General features: G+C 37.0%; 1 protein-coding gene across 4 annotated transcripts in view; it reads left to right on the top strand.

Moving 5' to 3' along the window:
- Positions 1 to 1375: 1375 nt before the first annotated feature.
- TRPC4 (transient receptor potential cation channel subfamily C member 4) overlaps positions 1376 to 14178 on the top strand; it is a 203984-nt gene continuing 191181 nt past the window's right edge. For 2 of the 4 annotated variants that reach the window (XM_045978498.1, XM_045978495.1), the window contains exon 1: positions 1376 to 1813. The gene's annotated coding sequence lies outside the window, so the exon portion shown is untranslated. Of the gene's footprint in view, positions 1814 to 3016; positions 3094 to 14178 lie in introns of those variants that run through there. The other 2 variants (XM_045978497.1, XM_045978496.1) reach the window with 2 other exon arrangements.

Below are 14178 nucleotides of genomic sequence, written 5' to 3'. Positions count from 1 at the left end.
TAACATTTTCTTATAAATTTCTTTGGCATCAATGAATTGCATTTTAAGTGAACTGCATTTGCAGGTTTGTGGAATGATGCCAAATTTGTATTTTAAAAATGTAAACAAAAACCACAAACAAACCTTCCTCCTATTGCTGATGACTGTAATATACACAGTTCCCTGTGTTGCTTAAACAGATTCCAAATAATTTTCCTGTAATTGTTAATCATTTTAGTGGCATGAGGTTAGCAATCAATAATCACCTGAAACTGTTGAAAACAGGATCAATAGAACGCTCTTCTTCCCATGGAAACAAAGCTCACTCAGATGGCTGTCCTCACTGTTCCTTTCTGTTTTGTATTTGTTGTAGAGTTACAGGCACATTTCTTATGGAAAAAACAACTTAAGGAAATAGACAAAATGTCTCTTCCCAACATCATGACAGAGATGGCATTTGTTATAGAACACCTATCCTCAAAGAGGCAGGAGGAGGTATACAATTTGGTACAGATGTTATATTTGCAAAATAAAGTTATTAATTTCTGATCAATAGCTATATGTTGTCACTGGTCCACCTTCTTTTAAAAGTATTTTAAAATATATTACAAAGACATATACTTATCTTGGTAAGTGTAATTCTACTAGGGGTTTATTTTTAAAGACACCGAAATAGACTATGCAGAATTTTGTTTATCTGGCTGAGACAAAAGATTCCATCAATAATTGTTAGCTTCATTTTTATGTCTTTAAGTACTTAAACATTTCAGTTACTGAAGATGAAGAGGAAGAGGAGTTATTTCCTGAAAAAATATAAAAATATTTACAGTTGCATTGCATAAAACAGGTTTTCATATATATCTCCCCCTTGTTAAATAGAAAGCACACTTGTGTTTATTATAAAGTCCATTACCATGTCTACAGATAAATATGTTCTTGCATATTTTAGAAAAGCCATCTTTAACATTAAGAAAACTAAACAAAACATTTAAAGATGTTAATGTATTTTTGTGGTTAAGAGTCAAAGATTCAGGAAAGAAGGGAATCCTTTTGTTGTTCTTGCCTTTGTTTTCTGGAGAGCTATTACAGGAACCAGGTTTGTCTCCTGTACTTCAGTATTTTGGAGGAGATGATCTAGAGGTAGTACTCCTAAAAATTTAGAACCGGTGTCAAGGCTGAGCTTGAGATAAACACAGGAGAGGAATAGTAAATGAGAGAGAAAGAGACATTTGGAAATTAGGAAAGTGATTTAATCAAAGAAGAAAGCAGCATGCACATCACACAAGTGGGTGATCTCTAGAGAAATCCTCTTTATTCATGTAAATATCCCCACCCCCAAACCCTCAACTCACGTGAACTAAAGAGGAAAGGGGAAAAAAATGGGGGTGGGGGGAGATAACGGAGAAGGAAATTTAATTTTGCGCTTCGGAGTCTGCGTGTGAGTGCCGGCTTGCCGCCTACCCTCGACGCCCTTGGGGAATATTCCCTGGGAAGAAACTGGCGCTCCTCTCAGTCCGCTCAGCACCGATTCCGGGAAGGTGTAAGATCGCGTGGCTGGGACGGGAAGGAAGGGTTGCCACTCATCTGCTGCACAGCCCGAAGCTGGAGCAGGCAGCTGCTGAGACGCGGTCGGCGACCCACCGCTCACCCCGGGGCTTTCGGAAAATAAAGGAAATCGAGTAGAAACCGACGGTCTCCGGCGGATACTCCTTAGCTAGGATTCCGCACGGACGCCACTCTTCATTTTACAAATGGACTCTCAAGTCAGCGGGCCGTGACCAACCAAGTCTCGGTGAGTCACAAGCTGGGAACCACCACGTCTCATTTACAGCAAGTAAGTTACTGCCAACTTTACCAATATATGGCATTTCCTCTCCGCGCTTTGGTCTTATTTTAGTACGTGAACTCCACAGAGATTGGCCAAGAGATAACTTTTCTCCCGGAATCTCAGAACGCTGATGCAAGCATCACACACACGCACACGCACGCAGGCACCCCCCCCCCCCCCCCACACACACACTCCCCACCTGAAGCCACCGGACCTCGCGCTCTGGGGCTGGTGCGTGTGTGGGGTTTTTATTTAATATTTGGAAACTTACTGAGTTCCTATGCTTGTTGGAAGGACCGGGCTGGGTGGGGGTGGATGGAGCGCTGTGCCTCACCATTTATTCATTGCGACTGTGTCAATTGTTGACACTAGTGCAAGCCGCAGACTCCGGCTCTAGCAGGGGAAGTCTGACACCTTGAGGACGGGAGAGGGGGTGCCGGGAGCCCAGAGGAGCCGGAGTGGGAGAAGCTTTGAGAGTTCCCGGGTGGAGGTGGGAGTGGGGGTTACTTTTTTCAAGTCGGGCGACCTGCCGCCTGGGTGCTGGTTCACTGGTTTGGGAACAGAACCTTCAGAAGCCGGGTCCCCGCGCGAATTGAACTCCGACGTCTCTGCAGAGCCCGCCCGAAGACTGAAGGTGTGTCCCGCCGGCACCCAGGACCACACCACCTCCTGGCCACTGACTTGGCTGGACGACGGCCGGCTTGTGGTGAGCCCGCTTGCCCAACTGGCTGACCTCAAGGAGTTGGTCCAGGGAGGCTGCGGCTGTCTGGGGGCAGCGGAGCCGGGGCCCCAGCGTCAGCGCCCGCCCGCGCGCGGGTCCCGTCCACGGCCACGCAGAGCAGTGCGTGGGACGCGCATCTTCACCCGCCGTCCCTACTCAGCAGGGTCTGTGCGGACCCTGAGTCAGGCAGCCGCCCGGGACGGAGGGCGGGGTATCTTCCTCTGGGCTCATCCGCTGTCAGCCGTGGGAACGCTAACTTTATCCCGAGGGATCGGTGGGGGCGGGGGTGGGCGAAGTTCTCCTCCCCCGGAGCTCACCTCCCCCTCCGGAGCTGCCCCTCCCCCGCCTCCCATGGCACCGCTCTCAGAGCATCCTCACTCCGCCCAGTTCGGTGCCAGCTGCGTGGGCTCTAGCTTCGTGCGTTTTCCTTGGAATGCTCCAAAACTCCGCAGCGACTAAGGAAATCCCATTGGAATTTGCCGGGCGTGCTCTCACCCGGCATAGCACCCGCGCCGCATGTCCTTGGATCGATCGCTCTTCAGCCAGAAAATTGCCAACTTTGCAGGTAAAGAGGGTGTCGCCTCAGAGCTCCATTTGACCGGAGCTGCACCTCGCCTCCTTTCTGGGATCTCGGTTAAGTTTCTCAAGCAGCCTGGGAAGCCGGCTCCCTCTTGGGAGGCGGACATCCCTGGGGGGTTACGAGTTCAAAAGGCTCCGGCTGCTTGGTTTCTCTTTAACGCTCCAGACCGGATTTGGGAAGCTTTTCTGTGGTTGACCTGGGCTGAGCGGGAGTTTGGGGATGCTTCTCAGCCTTTCAGTGCATCCAGCTTTAAAGCAGGGGAGAAGGCGAGGAGTGAACCCCTGGTGTGACTTATATGGTAAACAAAGCAGCTGCAGCCACGCCATGGTGCTGGGGAAGAAGGCTGTTTTTAGCCTTTTATGCGTTTGGGGAAAATGGAGATCTTGGTGGCCCCTGGGCATATACGAGTGAGCCCTAGACTCGCTGGCACCTAAACTGGGGAAATGAAGAAAGCAAAGTGACCAATTTTCTGTCGATCAATTACACTCTGCGTCATTTTCATTCTCTATCAAGAAGCAGAAACACTTTTACCCGTGTTGCTGGACCAACGCTAGGGATTCCTAGTCCGCTTGGCAACTGAAATTCCAATTAAGCCAATGACCCTGTTTGCTACTTGGGTAAATCACTGAGATTCACAGCACAACTTGTTGTTCCAGCTGTGAACTCAGCTGCCTTTTGTGACTAGAGACTAGAGAATACTGGCAAGGGATGGAAGATTTAGGAGAGATTGAAAAAAGGGAGCTCTTATCTTGTCTGTGTTCACTCTGCTGTATCCACTGTGATGCACCCTTGTTCACATGGTTTCTTAGGGAGACCCTTCCCATTAAATTCCACAGCTATAAAATGCAGCAGGTTGCTGCTGTTCACTGAGTAAGCACCAAGGCAGGGGAGTGGGAGGAGGCAGAGCAAGGCTTACTTGTTTTATTAAAAAATAAATTTTGAATAGACTTGTAAAACCGAAAAAAAAAATCTTTCAGGTTTCATACAATTTCTGGCTTTTGGATCATTGTAACCACAACAGAACATACTACAAATTCTTTAAGAAAAATGGTTAACTAGGTTTTTTTTTTTTTTAAATAAAACTATGAATTAGACAATGAGAGTAAGAAAGTGTGGGTGGATATGCTAAAACATTGAAATCATCATCTCTGTTATGGTTTGCTATTTAAACTGACATTTGTAATACCTACTTCTAGTCACCCAGAGAAGCATCCCAGGAAACATTTCCCCTTAAGTATTGATGGCAAAGAATAGAGATACACGGATAACTAGTACTTCAAATATTAGAATCAAAATTCAGATGAGACATTGTTAAAGAAACACTTAAAAAACTGTACTTATGAATTAATGCATTTAAGCCAAATCAGCACATCAGTAGAAGTTAAATGGGCTTTATCAAAGTATTTTATGTAAATGGCTTATGTTAATAAAGGTTAGTGCAGGTAGAAAGAAAGCAAGCACTTACACTGCTTATGAATAAGAAACCATAGAGCAGGAGAGCCTTTCAATAGAGCTCTCATCAGAGCTCAGCCATTCTGCACACTCGCTGTCGTGGAGTGAAGAGCTGAAAGATTTATGCCAAGAAAGTTACCCTCAAAGAGAAACACTAACTGGTTAATGAAACTGGTTAATATTTGAGTGAGTAAATATAATGAATATGCCATTAGATCATTAGACAGTTCAAACAAGGCAAAGCGAGAAGATGTATAATTGCAAATTTAGAAAAGTTCTTCTTCCTCTTAACTTAAAGAAACACGAACATTCATCAAAGCAGAAAGTATCTAAGCTCAACAGACAGAAGAAATGCCTCTTTAGTAAAACCTTTCAAACACTGACAATGTTTCTAAAAACCTCTGGTTTTGGAAAATAAGATGTTCTCCATTTACTCACTTAATGGTTCTCAAAGATTTATAAAAGGTAAAATAGATTTCCATATATATAAGTTGTAAAATTTTGTAATTTTTATAATGTTTATTTTTCTGTTGTAGTTATTCCCAGAAGGTCAAGTTCAAATTCACAGAAAAAACTGTGAGAAAATGAAAGTTCTCTATGAATTTTATGGTCACTTTGTTGAAATAGTAAGAGATCAATTAACTTTCCATGTAAGATAACCTTCATTAATTCATACTTTACATAAATAAGAAATATCTAAAACATTGCTATTATTCTTTCTGATTAAGAGAAATTCAAATCTTACAGATCTTGTTCAGCACACACAGTTTAAACTTTGAAAGCTAAAGTCTGTTATAAGCATGACAAATTTTGGTTGAAGTATAATAATAACCTTTAGGATATGCTGATTAACCCCTTGAATTAAAAATATTTTTATAAATATATTGTTGAGAATATTGGCATATTTTTATAACTGTATGTTTAATTGGCAGGATAATTTATGGCAATTCAGATTACCAACATTACATTTAACAGCTAAAAGCTGATGTAATCTATCTTTTCTAATTACTTCATAGATTGTAACACAAAGATATACACACATCTGTTCAATAGTTAAAACTTTGAATATCAATGCTCAAAAATATGAAAGATTCTATAAATATAGATATACAAAAATTGCTGGACAGTATAGCTAGGACAGTAAAACAATGGACTGAATATTTTCTTATGAAAAGATGATTGTTTTATTTTTTAAAGCAAGCTAGGTGACAGGAAATGTAATAAATAATTAAATCTTTCTTTTACAAATTCACTATTGCTAAACATTTTATGAGATCAGATTCTAATATGCATCTTTACTATCTACATTGTATTGTCTGGGCTAAGTTGAAGCCAATGCTCTTCACCTTCTTAATATCTATGGAAAACCTCCCATAAGCATTTTGATTGTCATTGAAAATGAGTTTGAGGAGACAGCTCCCTATAAAAAACTTGTCTTTTCACTTGATATGCCTATCACCTCCCCACCACAAATACCCATTACAACTGGTTAATTCAACCCCACTTCCATTGGACAGTTGCTTCTATCTAGTGGTGACGAAAAATTGCTTCAGAACTCTTTCCAGTCCTTATGTTTTCTACTTCTCATCCCAGATGCAATGATATCTCAATATTTCAAGAGATTTGAGAATATTTTGATCAGGGATAGAGTGTCATAGCTCTATCTTCTTAATCAGCACAAATATAGACCTGATATCTGAGAGCGTTAGTACTGCCAAAACCACTCTATGATGAGAAAATACATTTAGAAAAAGGAACCATTCATTCGCTAAACTGAAAATTAGAGACACATGCTTTGAAAATATACCAATTTAAAACTACGTTGTTCTCTGAAGTAGCCGGTAAATGAAGTGATCTATCTAAATTCTTTACAAATATCAGTGATCCTTTCGTAAGTTCAGTTTCACTTAAATAGGACACAAAAAAGAGAGAACGGTTTCGGTACTGGATCTGCTCTTGTAACTAAAATGTAGATGACGTCCCACTAATATTAGTGTATGTTTTGTCTCCATTTAAAAAACTTTTCCTTTTAAATACAGCAGTATTGAGTATAGGTTATAGTAATATAGAGTAGTGGCTTCTCGAGGAGCAAAAGATGTTGTATAGGCACAGTTTCACACATATAATTAGAAATGTTAAAGCATTAATTTAAAAATATGCCTTTATCGCTTCATCTAGCACACTGCATTCTTTTCAAGAAATGGTGAGTGTAATGAAGTAATCAGATATGCATTCATTATATTCTGCTTGTCATTTGCTATTGTATTTTTTAAATATGTTGAGAAAGTCAACATCAGTAATTTCCTTGAACAAATTTAATCAGTAGTTAAAACTTGCTTAAGACAGAAAAAAGGAACTATTATGAAAAAAGAAAGGAGAAAAAGAGAGGGGCCAATATTTATGGGTACTTACCGTGTGCTGGGCACTATGCTAGGAACTTCTAAAAAAAACTTTTTCTCTGGTTTATTTTCACATCTACCCTAAGACCCTACCCTAAACATCTACCCTAAAGGTATCATTGCCACTTTTTGAAGAATCTGAAAAGACTAAATTTCTAAAAAATCACAAAGCTGCTTTGTGGCAGAGTCAGGATTTGAACGCTTGTCTACTTGATTTTAAACCTGACACTCTTCTTACTGAATTCTTATGGTTCCTAAAATGAAATTAGTACTCTCTTAACAAGATTCATAAATTCATGATATTCCTATAGATATTTCTTTAATTTTTTGAATGTTTTAACATTGGGACGTAACCCCAGTACGAGTTACAAAACAATACTCTGTTAACAAAGCTCCAACAGGTTGAAAGCAGAGTGGGAGCTAAGCCATCACCTCCAGCAGGTTCTCAAATTATTTCCTTTCTTCCTCTTGAATACCAGTGTAATATGTATGGAAAGAAAAAAAGGGTTATTTTCATGGATAAAATTTAAGGTTATACTTCTTTTCTCTAAAGAAACATCAGATTACAATTTGTAAATACACAGGTCTCATTCCAAACTTTGAAGCATCTCTAGGCTGTTAATAAAGTATCTTTGTTTATAGAAAATGCAATCTTGCTAAGACATGTCAGGTTTATGCTGAATCTTTTTTTTTTTTCCATTTTATTTATTTTTTCAGCGTAACAGTATTCATTCTTTTTGTATGCTGAATCTTATTGATGGCATATAAAACTTCTAGACAAGTGTTTTGGACTTAATTTTTTCTGAAACTTTAATCGCCTAATTGTTTTTAATGTCCCTTGGTATTTAATCAGGGGAGCTCTCATTCGTACATCCCAGAAGGCATCTATCAGCTGGTAACCCATTTTAAGAAATTGGCCACTTTTTTTTTTTCAAAGATAGTCCTGCAGTTAAAACAAATGTGATTATGTCCAAAGTCCTGTTGACATTGAAGTTTTAATGAAATTTTAAGAATTTTGTTGAATATGGGTAATACCATTACAAAAATTAACACTGAAATGGTACCCATTCAGTAGATATTTATTGAATATTAGTAAGTGAGTAATTGAATAATTAGATGAATGATACATGAACAAACCCTTCATCTTTGCATTTTCTGCCAAAGCTCCCTCTCTATATAATAAATTTTCCCTTATTGTCCACTATCAAAATGTTCTCCAAGCACTAAAGTCTAGTGCACTATTGCTGTTTCCTTCCTGTCTCTAGGTGTTGCAAGTATAAATACAAGCACAACTCTTGTTATATTCTGACTTGCAGGTGTGTAGAGGTCTGTCTCTTGAACTAGACAGTAAACTCCTTTAAGAAACATAGAATATGCTCAAAAAATGTGTGAGTTTTTAACTGAATTAGACTGTCATAAATATTATGCTTTTGTCATTGAGCATAGTTAACTTATTTCACAGTTTTATACTACTGTAGTTGGCTAAATTTTGAGCATACTAAACATATAGATATACATAGAAAATATATATACTGTATACATAGTATATATAAATAGAATGAAGCCAGCTATAATAATGACATTTCATTTGTGTGATATATTGCATACTGTATTACTTCCTACGTTACAAAAATAATGAACCACAGTTACTCAGTGAACATATCTTGCAGTTGACTAGTTTGTTACTCCATAGCGCTCGCTTTCACAGGGTTTATGTAACTAGTTATTAGTGTGTTTTAGTTCACGCGGTGCTGTGCCACAGTTCTTCAGGGAGAGTTTTTGTCCCATGACACTGTGGGAAGTGTGGTCAAAGTTGGAAGGGGACAGATAGAAGTATTTCTCAGGAATACCTACAGAACTAAAGAAAGCCTGGGACTTCTTCTGAGTGATTATATTCGGCAAATTAAGTTGAGAATTCACGTCAAAGACTTGACAAGTACACAATGTCCAATTGTGGGTGGCATGAATTTTTTTGCTTTTTTTTTTTCTTTTGATCTTTTCATTCTACTTCATTGAGAATAAGATTGTTACAAATCAAGGTTTATGAAAAGTGTTCAGATACTCTGCTGCATTTTTCATGTATTTTATCTCTAAATGATAGTGGGGAAACTACACAAACTAGATCCTGGATTATAGTTCATAGCACATTGTACTATAATTTTCATTTTCACTGTATTTGAGCAATTAGTATTCAGCATATGCTTTTTGAAGAGATGAATGGAGTAAAGGAATGCATGGATGATTGGTCTGTTGTCAGCTGCCATGTTCAACCCCTGTATTTCAAATGCTGTGCTTTCTAGTACGTGATCACACACCGATATGAAACTCAAATGAGAGGAGATGAGAAGACAGGCATGATGCATAGTGTACATTGAGTGAAGAATGGAGAATCCACTGTACTCCATAAATAGTAGCCATTTCCACGATTTGTGACGGCACAGGTATCATTTTATGTAAAGATCTCCTTCATGCTAGGTGGAATGAAGCTGCCTATCCCGAAGATCACACTGAAGACTACATTTAAATGAACTCTCTTCTGTGATAGTTGTAGTGTGACAAGCACAGTGTTATTGGGTCTTGTTTAATTTAATCTGGAGTCATACATATCTATATCTGCCAGCATTAAAAATTGACATTTAAATTCATTAATTATATATAAATTGTAAAATCTAAACTATACATGAGATATATAATAAATATATAATAAATTAATATAAATGTGACATTTTAATACATTTGTTTTTATATGTAATCTATTTTACATATTAGAAACAGAGCGCACACATATCTACATGTGTACAAAATGTACATAACAAAAAATTGGGGGACTGCTCCTGGGTGATAAGGTCTTAAAGTAATGACCAGAATAATTATCAGAAACCATGAGATACAAATAGTTAGTAGAGTGCAAAGTAGCCCATCAGAGAAAAGTGAAGTTATTTGCCAGTATCAGTGTCCCTGTAGCATGGTTAGATATGTAATGAATGGCTTGGAAGGTCATCTAATTCAAGTCTTTTTTTAAGCAAGACTCTCAAATCTTACTACACAATTTCTTATAATATACTACATACATATATAATATTGCATATACACAAATATAGGGTGTTTTATTGAGGGCTTATTTAACACATGACAATCACTCTTCTAGATGCTGGAAATACAGAGGCAGATGTTTTCCTGTTTCTTTAAGATTTCAAACAAAGTATCCTCATTAACTTCATTATCATGCTCCAGTACCCCATATTATCTTAGAGACATTATACTATTTTATTGCTGGCTGCTCTTTTCTTAGGAAAATAAGGAACTCGCTGAGTAACTAAAAATCGTATTAAAATTTAATATTTTTAGCCTATACTTGTAACTTAAACAAAATAACATTCGGTCACATTATAAGAAATCCAAATACAGTTGCTCCAAATACAACCTCCTAGCCTCAAACTACTATTTTTTTTAAGAATAGGATTTGGGTCTTCCAACTATAAATCTATGTTACGTTTGAATAGCACAATAGTGCTTTCCTTTTATATGTAGAGATTGTTAAATTACCATTCAAAGACTATGTATTTTAGAAGGTCAGTAGATTCCAAAGTGTTGATGGATTTATGGTAATACATTCACACGTTATCCAATCTTCCTTAGAACCAATGCAGCAAACAGAAGAGAAGAAACCTGTTTTAGATCTAGGGATATAGTACCTTGGATGCTCAGCTCTACCTTTTGCCTTGGGATGTAAAAAATCTTGGCTCAACATATTCTTAAAAGGGTGGTTGCATTCTAGAATCATCTAGAAGTTCTCAGTATCCACTGCTAATGTTTCCTAGCTGACTCCTCTGTCTATAGCTGAGAATGAACTGAAGACCTAGAAACAGACCGAGTTTCTTATGGTCTGAAATATTTGGAACAAAGAAAGGGACTGGACTAGCTACCTTAATCTTTGATTTAAAAAAAAAAAAAAGAAAGAAAGAAAGAAAAAGAAACCATTTTTTGCAACCTCCTTTTTGCCAGAATTTTTGCTTTCTGAGAGTCTTCATGTGAAATAATCAGAGTGCCTACCTCTAAGCCTCTGAGAACCTCCAGAGTTAAGGAGAAAGAAATATTTCTAAAGAACAGTCAAATTTCAGGGTTATTATTGCTCTGTAGGGTATTAAATAGCTTTGTAACTTAAAAAAAACAAGGTATGTCTCTATCTATGTGCTGAATAAAAAGAAAATGTTGGCAAAGGAAAAAGACTTATTTGCTTATCTAGTTCATTTTAACCTCACAGTTTAACATTCTGATTTGTAATGTGCAAGGTACTTAGCTGAACAGCATACTTTCATTTAGCACTCCAGCACGTTCTTGGAACAAAGTGAACCAGCAAATGATTTTGCCCTTTCATGAATAAAAGAAGGTTTAATGAAAATACATTTCATTATAATAGTATGCTTATAATAAGGAATTTTTCCCAACATACAAAATATCAACAACTTTAACTTGAAGAATAAAAGCTTATTTCTATTTTCTTGTACTTAGCAATGAACCACTAAAAGCAGAATTTAAAACACAACTTTCTAATATACTTAAATACTTTCTTGCTAGTTATTGCGCTCCTGAATTGAAATATTGGGTACAGTTAAAAGTTGGAAATTGCCCCCTTTTAGGTTAATAGTTAATTGTAATAATTTTTGGCATCTGTTTTATGTTATAATATTTTAGCCTCTGATTTTATTTTTTTAGCCTCTGGTTTTTTATAATATAAATATTTGTGAAGTAAAAATAGATACAGAGGACAATCTGAGAGGTAAACAAGTTGAATATTTGAAATAATCCTTTGTTGAATAATCTAGTGTCTTTGAAACATATAATTTTTATTCATTTCAGTTTATTTAAAGAAAGCTGTTTGAAAGCTGAGCTACATTCTTACTATGCTCCTGGTCTTGAGATTCAAAATAAAACCCCATCTGTAAAAATATACCAGGATTATGTGTCAAATATTTAATGTAATTAAAGAGAATCTCTAACTATTCATAAAAGCATTAGCTTTGGAAGTGTTTTAGGGTCTTCCGGAATTTATTTTGATCACTTATTTTAATCAAAATAAAATGCATATACAAGTACAGCAAAGACAGTAGCTGCACAAAGGGTTTCATATACTCTTTGGTTCATTTCCAATGCAACATTCAGTCATCGTCATTGTTTGTATTTCATCAGTTCTCTACCAACAGATGGGCTTCCTGTTTGAGGCTGCACCCTCATGGACAGGAGGTTTATGACAGAGGAGTTGCCATATACAAATTCACAATCCCTGCTGGCTCACTCAGACCGGGGGCTTCCATATATAGATGGCGAGTATGATGAACATTTTTTTTTTCTGAACATGTACAAAATTGTGGTAATATCCTTATTCATGGTTGAATTATGACTTATGATAAAACACCATTAGTAGTTTTTTTTCTTTTTCTTTAGTTTAGAGATAGAAGTTTCTTTCTAATATATTTAAGAAAATTTGATAATAGGAAGGATTTAAGCAAAAGTTTTTTAAGGAAGGAGATTTCATATTGTCATATTCTCCCTTGATATATAGGGAAAGGCACAAGGAATTTAATCTATTGGGTTTAAGAAAAAGGAGAAATTGCCTTCTCTGTTCTTTTATGAAGAGAAAATCATTACATAATTGGTGCTGGGATTTTTTTAGCCTTTTTTTTTTTTTTTGGTTTACACTAAAATGAATGTTCACTATAATTTTAAGGATAAATAGTATTTAAGGATAGATACTAACAATAGTTACTATATGTCTTTTATAGTTACAAATGTCTTTTGTGAAACATCAAAATATTTAACATATGTGGTTGATTTATTAATCATAAAAAATCATTTATTTTAAAAAAGAATTTAACATTTTAATTTTACGTCATGTAACAATACTTTTATTTCTTAAATTTTTTTTTTAAGATTTTATTTATTTATTTGACAGAGAGAGATCACAAGTAGACAGAAAGGTAGGCGGAGAGAGAGAGAGGGAAGCAGGCTCCCTGCTGAGCAGAGAGCCCGATGCGGGACCCGATCCCAGGACCCTGAGATCATGACCTGAGCTGGAGGCAGCGGCCTAACCCACTGAGCCACCCAGGCGTCCCTATTTCTTAAAATTTTTAGCAGTACTTTGAAAGTGTTTACCAATTATTTGAAATATAAATGTAAGACCAAACGCTATAAAATATTTATCTGACTTTTGATGAATTGTTGTCTTCATTTCCTGCCCTAGCGTGTGTTGAAGTACATGGGAGGGATAGTATATTTATCTTTAATTAAAATAAAATGTGCAGGGGCACCTGGGTGGCTCAGTGGGTTAAGCCTCTGCCTTCAGCTCAGGTCATGATCTCAGAGTCCTGGGATCGAGCCCCACATCGGGCTCTCTGCTCAGTGGGGAGCCTGCTTCCTCCTCTCTCTCTGCCTGCCTCTCTGCTTCCTTGTGTTCTCTCTGTCAAATAAATAAATAAATAAATAAATCTTTAAAAAAAAAAAAAATAAAATAAAATAAAATGTGCATATGCTTTTGGGAGTTAGGGAGGCTCATCTGGATAAATTTAATTTTCTCTTCTTTCCAAGAATACTTATAAATCTGTTTTATTTTCTGTTTTAGTTTTCTCTTTTATTTTTATAATTGCATATATTGCACCTGCTACTTTTGGATGCCCTCTCTTCCTTCTGTGGAGAACCAAGAGTTCTCACTGGCATGTTTAGTGTCAGTATGTTGGCAATGAATTTGTTCAGTCTTTGATTGAAAATGTTTTTGTTTTCACCTCACTTATAATGCTGTTTTCAATTTTTAGAGTATTCTAGATTGGGAATTATTTTCTTTACATATATCACCCAATTGACTTTTGACTTCCATCATTTCTGATGAGAAGTCAGCCATCAGTGTGATGGTTGTTCCTCTGAGAACAGCGTGTTTTTTATTTTTTTAATTGCTTTTATGTTTTCTCTTACTCTTGTTTTTGTAGTCTTACAATAAGTCTTTTGTTTTTGTAGTCTTACAATTTTGTTTTGTAGTCTTAAATGATCTCTTTGGATTTCCACTTCTTGACATTTGGAGGATTTCTTTAAAATTATTTCGTAAATTTCACCGGTTTTAAGAAATTCTTAGTCATTATCTCTTCAAATACAATTGTGCACTTTCCTTTCTTCTCCCTATGGCCTCCAATTACACATTTTTACCTTTTTACTCTGTCATATATCTAGC

Source organism: Meles meles, chromosome 14 (genome assembly GCF_922984935.1).
Source record: "Meles meles chromosome 14, mMelMel3.1 paternal haplotype, whole genome shotgun sequence".
Lineage (NCBI taxonomy): Eukaryota > Metazoa > Chordata > Mammalia > Carnivora > Mustelidae > Meles > Meles meles.
The sequence above is the reverse complement of the archived record's forward strand: the minus strand, read 5'-3'. Positions and strand labels throughout refer to the sequence as shown.